This window comes from Sminthopsis crassicaudata, chromosome 3, assembly GCF_048593235.1.
Source record: "Sminthopsis crassicaudata isolate SCR6 chromosome 3, ASM4859323v1, whole genome shotgun sequence".
Lineage (NCBI taxonomy): Eukaryota > Metazoa > Chordata > Mammalia > Dasyuromorphia > Dasyuridae > Sminthopsis > Sminthopsis crassicaudata.
In genome coordinates, this window is record NC_133619.1 from 136,949,632 (window position 1) to 136,961,979 (window position 12,348).

Here is a 12,348-nt window from a genome sequence, read left to right on the forward strand (position 1 = left end):
GTGGGAAAATTTCATGCAAACACTGCACCCGGAAGGGTGCCTAGGGAAAAAAAGAAAAAAAAAAAAAAAAGAATGAAACATCCTTTCCTAAGGAGATTTATAAACCATTTGCTTTGAGACTTTCAAAACTTTTTAAAGTTATATAAAAGATTACAGTATCCTGCCCAAACTTTCAGTACACTACTTTTAGATTCTTAATTTCATTTTTTCAATTCATTTTTGTGTTTAAATATGAAAAAAATATTTTAACATATGGTCTAGTTTAAAATATGGAAATTATCCAAGTGCATATTTATCTTTAATTTGCTTATACTGTGCTCCTTGATTTGAGTTGGCATTTTACTCTAAATGAAAAATATACACATTGAAAGAAGCTTTTTCCATGGAACAATAAAAAATAACCTAAATGATTTTTTCAATTTTCACTGTCATACTGATTAATATATATTTTTTATTGTGACATGCCACATATATGTATATATGATAGCATCATTAAACCTAAAGATGTTCTTTTAACTGGTGATTTATTTTAACATGAATACCATAGAAAACCCACATTTATGGTAATGTATTCAGAAAATTATTTCTGGACATACATTTTAAATGTATTGAAAATTTATTCTTATAGCTTTAATAACAGGAAGATAAGAATACATATACTTCCAAAAAGTTAGATATTGGAAGAATGTTTGAAAATGAATAATTGTTAAAGAGGATTATTTGACTAACTTTATAGATGACTACATAAACGGTATGATCTGAAATGGTAAATCTAATACCCCTTGAGTTAACAGTGAAATATGTTATCATTAAAAATGTTTTCATTAGATACTTCCTTATGTTAAATATCCATAATTTCTGAGAGGACAATACATGATATCATTAACAATTGCTTTTGTTTCATGAGAGGTAAAAGAAGTTATCAGGAAAATGATGGAAGCGACAGGAAGACAAGATAGACTGGTCACGTGTAGAGGGAGGGAAATGAGTATTGGCCATTCTAAAAGTTCCAAAGCTTTCCTCTCAGTGTCTAAGGAAATAGCGGGCCTTCAGACACCTTACAGATATTTCATATTCCACAAGCTCAGAATATCTTTTCCTCTACATCCTCCCATCTTTCAATATCCCATTTTTCTCTCTAGGACACAAACATCCTTCAAGTCTTCTGGTTTGCAAAATTAGTATTAACCTCAAGTCACTATTCATTCTTCCTCATCCTATATATCCACTCCCTTGAAATGTAATTGCTGTAAATTGAACTCATTATATTTCCCCTTAAATTCTTCTCTCTTCCATATATCTTTATTTCTTTTAAAGACTCCAACATCCTTCCAGTATTGCTAATCCATAATCTTGACATTATTTTGGATTCTTAACTGTCTTTCAACTCACACAATCAGGGTTCTGTCAATTCTATTGCAACAATCTCTCTTTCATCCACTTTATTTCATTCACACAGCCACTACTTTAGTTCAAACTCTTGCCTAGAGTATTGCAATAGCCTTCTAATTGGTTTCCCATTTCAGTCCATCCTTCCTCTTACTGAGAAAGTAATTTTTTCTTAAGCATACATATGACAATGTTGTCCCCCCTACTCAATGTCCATTTACTTCTTTTGGTTCTTGGTATCAAATTTCTCTATTTAGCTTTTAAAGAACTTTACCACTTTCAGAAAATTTGTCTTTTTTAGCATTCTAGTGCTTTGTTCCCATTCTATCACTCTTTAAGTAGCTGAACTGACCTTATTTTTTTTCCACTCACAGAAATCACTCCATTTCCCAGCTCAAGACCTTACAATCCCTTGTCATTTTCACCTTAAAGAATCCTCTCTCCTTTCAAGACACAGTACAGGCAATACCTCTGCATGGAGTCTTTCTTGATTTCCTCAACTACTAGTGCCCTTCCTTTCAGTCTACATCATATTTATTTTATTTATATTTGTTAGTATGTGCTTTATGTATGGTCTCTTTTTCTCTTGCATTACAATGTAAATTCCTTGATGGCAGGTATTGTTTCATTTATATTGCTTATGTATACAGAACCTAGTACACCATAGATCTTAATAGTTTTTAACTGATTAGTTTACTATGTGAAACCTCTCTGGCTAACTCATGGAACAATATGAAAAACAATCACACAGGATAGGCAGGTAAGCATGAGTTATGTTTTACATAATTGAACAATCAGGTAGATGAAATCACAGCTCTATTTGAGTATGTAACACCAAATTTTATGTGCTGAATAATATTTTACCACTTTGCAAATCTTGCTATATCGATGTGAGAGTTCATCATTATTGTTATTATCACTTTTCTCATTCTTTTCATCTCTGTGAGAGAGTTCAGATAGCAAGGACAAATTGTTATTTTTACATTGTTCTTTTATATTTAATAGTCTTTGGTCTCTCATGCAAGTGGATAAAATATATTATTCATGTAATTAAATAAGAGTTTTGAGATATGCTAATTTTCTATAGAAAAACTGAAGGAATCTATCTGACAGTTCCAGGAGTAAGTAGATTGTATAACAAGGTTAATATTTATATAAATTTATAATTATATTTTCATATAATTATACAGTTACATTTTCAGGTGGTTTTAATTTCTGCTTGGTCTCTATTTTGAAAGTTTTTAGTTCATGCAGTCTAGAAACTGAGTGCTTGCTTTGGTGACAGCTATTAAAATATTTATTTTAATTTTAAAGCATCAATAATATTCTCAGACAGTTGTGGGAAACAATCCAATTTATAATGATACTCTGGTTGTGGTTTTGTAGAATTCTCATAATACTTTAGGGGTCATTTTTGTAAAATTCTAATAATACTTTAGGGGTCATGTTTGTAGTATGAAGATTTATAATCTCTTATTTGTGTCCATATCTTGCTAGATATCTGCAAATTTTTGTAATCTGAGGTGAGATGCTGCAAAATTTTTACCTTTTTATATAAAATGTGTACGATCTTAGTGCATATTCAGAGTTGATCGATGATTCTGGCTGCTTAGAATACCCTTCTTCTAATTTCTAATGTCAACAGCCTTATGTTTACTGTCATAGATGCCTCCATTACTGGAAACAAATCTGCATGATTTAGCCATTTATTCAATACTACTTTGTAAAAATATTCTGACATAGATTATATGAATGTTGCTCATGTGGGCCTTTTGATTCCATTTCTGAATCACAGTCATTATAAAGGCTCTGGAGGAAAAAAAAAATTTCAACACAATCAATATATCTATCATTACATGTTCTTTCTCAACCTTCTTTACAGCTTTATGATGTATTTTTGTTGTAAATCAATTTTAATAATTTTAACAAGTTCATTGCATGCTCTGATAACAAATATTCATTCTCTACATTTTGCTGAGAAGATATTCATCTTTCTGCATTCAGGTAATGAGCCTTGTAGTTCACTAACATTGTGCAGGCTTCTGTTTGGTTATTTTCAGAATATGTTGATTTTTTTAAATTGTACCAAAAGTATATATTCAGATTGATGTTATATTTCTAAATATATATATACTAATTGTTCTATTTTTTCCAATTAATCACTTGACTTTGCTTAGTCATATATATATATATATATATATATATATATATATATATGTGTGTGTATATATATACATATATATATATAGACACACATATGAACAGATATATGTATGTGTATGTTCTATGTACCTTGCCTAAGTATGATCAAAATGACTGAAAGTATTGCTTTGTATTAATTGTACAAATATTAAAGCTATGTGTACCAAATACTATAGTATCTATTTTTTTGAAAGTTAAATAAATTATAGAAAGAAATAGATAGTAGAACTATAATAATGAGGGACTTTAATATTTCTTCCTCAAAACTAGATAAATCAAAACAAAAATTAAATAAGAAGTCAAGTAAGTGAGTAGAATTTTAGACAAGCCAAATATGATAGATATTTGGAAAGTGTAATGTTCTCTGGATTTGGTTTTCTTGGGATCTGTGAGGCAGCCTTCCTTTCAGTTCAGTAAATCCTTTATTATCTCTTTCAAAGTCTTGTCTCCTTTCTTAGAGGCTTTTCTAACTTTCTTATAGGCCTTCTGGAGTCTTGGTTTCAGTGGAGAAAATGCAGAAGGACAGCCTGCCATCAGGAGCCAGACCAAGATCAAATAAATCTCTCTCCTTGGTTCTGAGAGCTTGAGCTCTCGCCTCTCAGTCCTTTGTCTTCTCTGCCTGTGAATGAACCTGGCTGAGGCTATTAGCTTATATGCTCTACATTAAGTATAAACCAATCATCATATCACTAGGAAATCATTATTTGTTTTAAGAGTAAATCAATCATACTGAATTTAGAGAACTATTAAACAACATGCTAAACTAGATAACCATTGTCTCATCAATTCCACTTAGAAGTACCTTGTAAGAATCCTTATTTCAAGTTCAGAATTCTGGCCCATAATAGGAAAGAACTGATGTGACTAAAAAGAAATATATTTCCTTAAGTATTTTATGATAAATTCACAAAGATTTACCATATATTAGGGCATAAAAATTCATAGTTATAAACAAAAATATTAAAAGCATCATTTTTGGATAATAATGAAATAAAATTATTTTAATAAGGGACCAAAGAAATCTAGATTTAAAATGAATTGGAGACTAAACAGTCTAATCTTGAAGACTGAACAAATCATAGAAGCAATCAATAATTTCATTGAAGAGAATGACAATAAGGAGACAAAATATGGAAACCTATGGAATAAAGTAAAAACACTGATCAAAGGAAAATTTATATCTTTAAATGTCTTCATCAATAAAATAAAAAGCAAACCAATGGATTGGGTATGCAATTTTTAAAAATAGAAAAAAACAACAAAATAAACATTTCCAATTAAATTTAAAATTATAAGAATTAAAGATGAAATTAATAAAATTAAAGTGTGAGAAAACATTGAATTAAGAAATAAAATAAGTGGATTTATGAAAAAAATAAATAAAACAGATAAACCATTGTTTAATATGATATTCAGAGAGAAAAAGAGAAGAAAATCAAAATACTAATACAAAAAAAAGGATGAATATGCAGCTAATTAAGTTAAAATCAAAGCAATTGCAAAGAATTATTTTGACCAATTATATGCAAATACATTTAACAATTTCTTTGAAATGGAAGAATATTCAGAAAAATATGCACTGTCTAGATTAGCAGAAGAAGGAATACAATATCTAAATAGACTTATTTTAGAAAAATAAATTAAACAAGCCATAAACGAGTATTCTAAGAAAAAAAGCACCAGGATCAGATGTATTTACAAGTGAATCCTCTTAAACATTTAAAGACCAACTAATTTCAATATTAAATAAATTATTTCAAAAAATAGACAAATTGGGTCCTAATAAACTTTTTTTAAAACGAAATAAAAATGATAGTAATACCTAAACAAGGAAGAGTAAAAACAATAAAAAGGTCAATTTCTCATTTATTGAATAATAAAAGAGGACAACAATATATTTTTTAAAACTGTACACTAGAACCATGTGGTATTTATACCAATAAGGCAGGAGTGGTTTAACAAAAGGAAAACTATTAATATAATTGATGATAGCAATAAAAATGACAAAAATAATATGATTATATCAGTTGATGCAGAAAATGTTTTTGATAAGATACAATGTTCATTTCTATTAAAAAAATTAAGAATATAAATGTAAGTGGATTTTTACTTAATTTTACAAAAATGCATTTACCCAAAATCATCAGCAAGGATTATTTGTAATGGGGATAACCTCAAAGCATTCTTAATAAATAAGATGAGATGTGAAACAAGGGTGCCCATTGTCACCAATATTTTTATAATTTTTTTTTAATTTCTTAGATTCAAAATAAAATCAATAAAACTTAAAAAAAAAATTCCTTCATTCATTGATTTGATTTGATTGCCAAATTCAAAGCTCAGAACTTTTAATCAGGTCATATTTTGTTCAAATTTTCTATAACATGTATTGAACAGATATTGGTGTAATCTTCCATTGTTTTTCTACAGATCTTTAAAGTTTTCTTGAGTTGTTTCTCCCATAATAATGTTCAATACTTGCTTAGAGAAATTTCCAGAAATTTCCACTCTTCCTCTATGGTCTTTAATATGATAATATTTTTACATTCAGGTTCTAAAATATTAATTTTGTGATTCATTTCTCCATAATATCTTTTGGATTCTTTTCTTTAGTCCTATTCTTCTATACTAAAGATATTCTGGATATACCTTTGTTGGGCCATAGTTCTCTTTTATTATCCTGACTCAGTTACCCTAAATTGTCCCACCTCAGTTTCCCTGAATTGTGACCTAATTGTTCTGGTCAATCCTGCAACTACCCCTTCCTCTTAATCATCAGAATATTTGAGAAGGATAAAAGATCTTATATTTTAGAATATAAAATGTCTCTCCCCATTCTAATCTATCAGAATATCAGATACCGTCTTATCAAAATGCCTCTCTCCATCTTTGGGGTGCCTCCCCCCATTATGTCATCCCATCTCTATTGGCTCACCCTACCCTGTCAGAGTCCCATTCCCACTCTTAGCACCCTGACTCCACCTCTGATTCAGTCTTACCCCTGAGTCTGAGCCATGTGCATATATGTCATTGAGAATTCACATTGTTGACTGGATTCTTGGAGACAATAGTCTCATTCAGCCCTGGGACCAAGCCATGAATCCATTTGGTCCCAGAAAATCTCTCCATTTCAAATAAATTATTATAACTCTCTAATCTCTATCCTGCCTCACTTTCTCCAACATTACACTTTCTCTTTACTTAGCTCAACACAACTTTATTTTAGGCTCTCATTTCTTTTTTTTTTTTTTTTTTTTTTAACACTACAGCTTTTTATTTACAAAACATATGCATGGGTAATTTTTCAACATTGATCCTTGCAAAACTTTCTGGTCCAGTTTTTTCCCTCCTTTTCTCCATCCCCTCCCCTAGATGGAATACAATACATGTTAAATATGTTAAAATATACATTAAATCCAAAATATGTATACATATTTATACAGTTATCTTGCTGCATAAGAAAAATCAGATCTAGAAAGAAACAAAGAAACAAAAACAAACAAACAAACAAACAAACAAACAAACAAACAAACCTGAGAAGGAAAACAAAAAGCATGGAAATGCTATATTGTGGTCCATACTCTCTGGGTTCCCACAGGCTTTTCTTGGGGAGTAGATGGCTCTCTTCATCACTGAACAATTGGAACTGGTTTGAATCATCTCATTGTTGAAGAGAGCCATGTCCATCAGAATGGATCATCGTAGTCTTGTTGTTGCCATGTATAATGGTTCTGCTCATTTCACTTAGCATCAGTTCATATAAGTCTCTCTAGGCCTTTCCTCATTTCCTTTTTCTTGATTTATTACAGTGAACTTAGCATTTGGCCTGTATGTTTTAACTCATTTTTGAATCTGAATAATCCTCCGCACAGCTGACAAAGTAATTTTGCTAAAGCATAGGTCTGACCTTGTTATATTCTTGCAAAACAAGTGATAAAGCCACATATTACCAATAGGAGCAAATACAAATTCCTCTCTTTGATATTTAATGGTTTACATATTGAGATTCACATATGAAACTGTCAACTATCTGTTTTTACACCGACTGTCTTCCATTTATGAAATGTCCTTCTTTCTCTTCTTCATCTCTATAAATCCCTGACTTTTTTTCTCAGTTACCATCTTCTGTGGTAGATCTTTCCTTCTCCTACTCCCAGTACCACAAGTGCCTTGTCCCATCCCCTCTAAGACTATTTGTATGTATATATGCATATTGTGGGTACCTGCTATATCATCTTTTAGAATTTAAGCTTATTGATGTTGTAGGGTATTTTAAAAAATTAACTTCCTATCCCCCCCAATTAAATAGGCATTTTTTAGCTCTCCACAATCATTAGAAAAGAAAAAGAAAGCTTTTATAATAAATATGCGTAGCCAAACAAAACAAATCTCTACTTTGGCTATGACCAAAAAAGGATGTCTCAAATTGTATATTGAGTTCATCTTGTGAATTGATTCATCCATTCTTTATAACAATTTAGATAGACCTTTGCCTTAAAAAAAACACCAATATTGCTGAGCTATCAATAATAATACTAAACTACTACCCAAAATAATCAAAGAAAGAAGAAAAATGACTTATATGTACAAAAATATTTATATCATCTCTTTTAAGACTGATAACTAATAAAGAAAACCATTAATTAGTGTAATGTTCTGTTGTCTCCAGAAACTGCAGATCGCTCTCTGGGATTTGTCTCAATTCAATCTCTCAGCCAGATTCTTCTTCCTGTAGAGAGCCACCAACTCTGACCTAGAGTAGAGACTCCTCTTCCTTGCTCAATGTTGCCTCCTTTATCCTCCCAGAGAATGGGCATGGAATAACTCAGGGGCTTCTGGGAAAAAATACTTCAACCAATGAACTTGCTCCTCCTAAGCATGTAAGATCCTACCCAAAAGTTCAAAGAGGTAAAACTCCCCCAAAAGGCCGGAACTAGAGAATTGTTAAGTACAGACTTAGCACTTAGTAAGAACCTAATTTCTCATTATATCATTAGCACTTAGTAAGAACCTAACAAATTGGTAACTGATTGAATAAATTATGGTATATAATTCCCACTGTTCCCATCCTTTTTCCTACCTCACAACATGGAGTATTATTTGAGCTTTGAATTAGTGATAGTTGTTGTTGTTATCATTGTTATTATTAGCAGAACACAATTGACATTATTATATCTACATCAAAATCAAGCACGAAATATTGAGACAGAAGAGAGATAAAATTTAATAAGTGATAAATAAAACTAGGTCACTGGATACTGTTCAGGGAGAGATTTAGTTAGTTAATAATTATGGACTGTTCCATTAGATTTAATTGTGCATTCTTATCCTGGCAACTTAGTGTCACAATGGTTAATATAGAACTAGGTCCGCAGCCAAAAAAATGAGTTTAAATCTAGCTTCATATACTTAGTAACTTTGTAGATCCTGTCTACCTCTGTTTCTTCAGTTCAGAAAATGGATATAATACTAGCCCTTACCTTTTAGGGTTTTTGTGAGGATCAAATAATATTTGTAGAGTATTTAGAATATCTTTAAAGAAATAATTGGGTGAAAAAGGTCAGATAGGAAAATATTAATAATTTTGACAATGAGAATATAGATACAAGTCTAATTATTCATTGATGCTGTGTTTTAAATAATGGAATATTAAAAGAAAAGTCTTTTCTGGGAAATGTTTCTTTTTTTGAGCCTAAAAATTTAAGGTTTATTAAAATTCAATTAGCCAAGTAGAGGAAAATATGCACATATATACAGACACAAAGATACAGAAAGAAAATAAGCTGGCTAACCATCTCCATACTAAATTAGCTTGATATTAAACATAATTATCCTTTTCTCTTTTATATTGAAGTTTTGGTTAAAAAGATCCAGACTTCTTATTTTTAATAATATGCTTTTCAGACATGGCTACAAATTGAGCTAGATTGCTGTTTTTTCTCATTTTTTCAACCTTCAGTGAAGATAAAAAGCTTTCTTAATGTGTCCTTTAGATTTGAACCAGTTAATACTCATATAATAATTTTTAATTCATAATTTTCCTCCTTATTCCCTGTTAACACTACTGGTATCAAAGAAAAAATATTTGTAATATCAAGGTATTGATTTAAAGAAAATGAATGAATTGAGAAGAGATTAAAGGATTTTCTAAGGTAGATATATACTGCATTAATTTAATGGAATAATTCAAACATATGAACATTTGACATGAGATAATGATAATTATAATAATAACGATGATAATGATAATAGAAGAAAATATTAGGTATAAATTATTGGTAGGTAAATAAAGGCTCTGGTCCAGTAAGATAATCTAGTTAAGTTAAACTTGGTTAATCTAAGTTGAAAAATTTTTTCAACATTTTTTCATTTTTACTTCTGCTTTCTCTACTCTCCTTATTCATTCAGTTATTGGTAAATTTAGATACTTATTTTTAAATATATAAAAAGCACATACTATACTGAAGATGCTTTTCTGAAGATTGTGGGAGATATAGAAAAGAAAATAATCTTCATAAATTTTAAATCTTAAAAAATATTATTAGGAAAATGATAATTCCTACACACTTCCCAAATTTCTTATATTGCTCCATGACTTTCTTGGGGCCTAATCTGCAATACTATCTTATGATATGATATATATGGTTCCATGAAGGCAAAGATTATATTCCTACTTTTATTTTGGCTTCTGGCTCAGAAATATAAAAAGAAGGTGTGTTCATGCTGAAATCCAGAAAATTTCCTCATCCCCAAAAGCACAATTTCTTCCTCATTCTGTCTTTGAGGCTTTACCTATTATGATTTTCCTATATTCACTCAAATTTTCTTTCTCGGAGTTTTTCTCAATGTCACTATCTCTTTATTTCATATTGTTTGTGTAACTCAGATTAGAATCTGAACTTTAACTTGGCATGTATTGAGACTCTCACCTTACCTTGACTTACGGTTCTTCTGGCGGGCCTCCAAGTCCTCAGGGCCTAGTCTCACAATTACTTCATGCTTCATCTACCTGACAGGGTACTTCACCTGATATACATCTTTATATTATAGAAGGTTTCATTATGGTGACAGGGGACTAGAAGGATGGAGGTTTTGCAACATTGCCTAAACTGCCCTCTGAATGAGTGATTTGGCCTGGCCCTGTCTCTTACACAGGCTATAGCTAATATTCCGTCAGGACCACGTCCATCACAAGTTTATTCAGACACAAAATCAAACTTAATCAGAAACCAGTGACCTACAGGAAAAAAATTCAAGTCATTTCAATTAACATTTATTAAGTACTTCCTATGTCCTAGGCACTGTGCTAGGCACATGTGATTTGAACCAGAAAAAGAAAGATCATCCTTATCTTCCAGGAATTTACAATCTAATTAGTGAGACAGCATTCAAACAAAAATAGATATAACAAATTATATATGAGATAAATAGGAAATAATTAATAGAGAGAAATGATTGGAATTAGAATTAGGTTGGGAAATTTCTATGGAAGAAAAAATTTTAGTTGGAACTTAAAGGAAGGTCAATAGTTAGGGTAAAAGAGAAAGAATGTTCTGAGCTAGGGAGACATGTCTAAGATGAGAGATGGGATATGGAACGTCTTGTTTATGAAATAGTCAGGATGCCAATGTCACTAAATTGAAGACTACATATCACAAAACATAGTGTACGACAGTTGGAAAGGTAGGGCTTTACCCCAAATTCTAATTCCATTTTGTATTTGATCCTGGATTGTAATTGGAAACCCTTGAAAATGATTAAGTAGGAAAGTGACATGGACAGAGACAGCTTGAGAAGCATGCTTTTGCAAATTCATATTTATGGTAAGAAGGGACTACATTAGAGTTATGGCAATGTCAGAGTTCGGAAGGGGGCATATTTGAGAAATAATACAAATCAACCGACCTTGAAAAAGGATTGGATATGGATAGAGAGAGATCATGAACAGTTTAGGATGATTTGTGGGCCTGAGGGATTGAGAGATCGGTTCTGTTTTTCATAGTAATAAGGAAAGGAGGTTGGAACAAGGGGAACCAAGTTTAGAGGAATGTGTTCAATTTGTGATATCTTGATCTAAAGAAGTCTAATAAACATCTAGTTCCAGATTTCTGAAAAGCAATTGGAAATGCAAAATTGAAGCTTATCAAACAGTTTGTTGTAAGATAAGCAGATGTGAAAATCATTAGCCCAAAAATGGTCATTAAATTCATGAAAGTTGGTGTGATGACCAAGGGAAGTAGCAGTGAAGAAGAAACTCCAGGACAGAGTCCTGAGAACTAAAGTTAGAAGGCACAACCTGAATGAGGATTTAGCAAAGGAGACAGAGGGAGAATGGTCAGATAAATAGCTGGAGAATGATGAATGATGCTCTGAAAACCTAAGGGGGAAAGCATATCAAAGAGGAAGGCATGATTGACAGACTCAAGAAGTCTAGAAAAGTCAAGGAGAATGAAGATAAAGAAAAAAACATAAGATTTTGGAACTAAGAGATCATTAGGAAATTTGGAGAGAGCAGTTTTGGTGGAATGATAATGTCAGAAGACAGATTATAAAGGGTTAAGAAGAGAGTAAGAGGATAGAAAGTAGAAAACACCTATTACAGAATTTCTGAAATAGTTTAAAAAGGAGAGAGTTACAGGATGATAATTAACAGAGATGGGAAAAATTAATGAGGACTTTTTCAGGATGGGTGAGGACATGGATATATTTTTAAGGTTTAAGAAATAAGCCAGAAGAGAGAGAAATTGAAAAAATGAA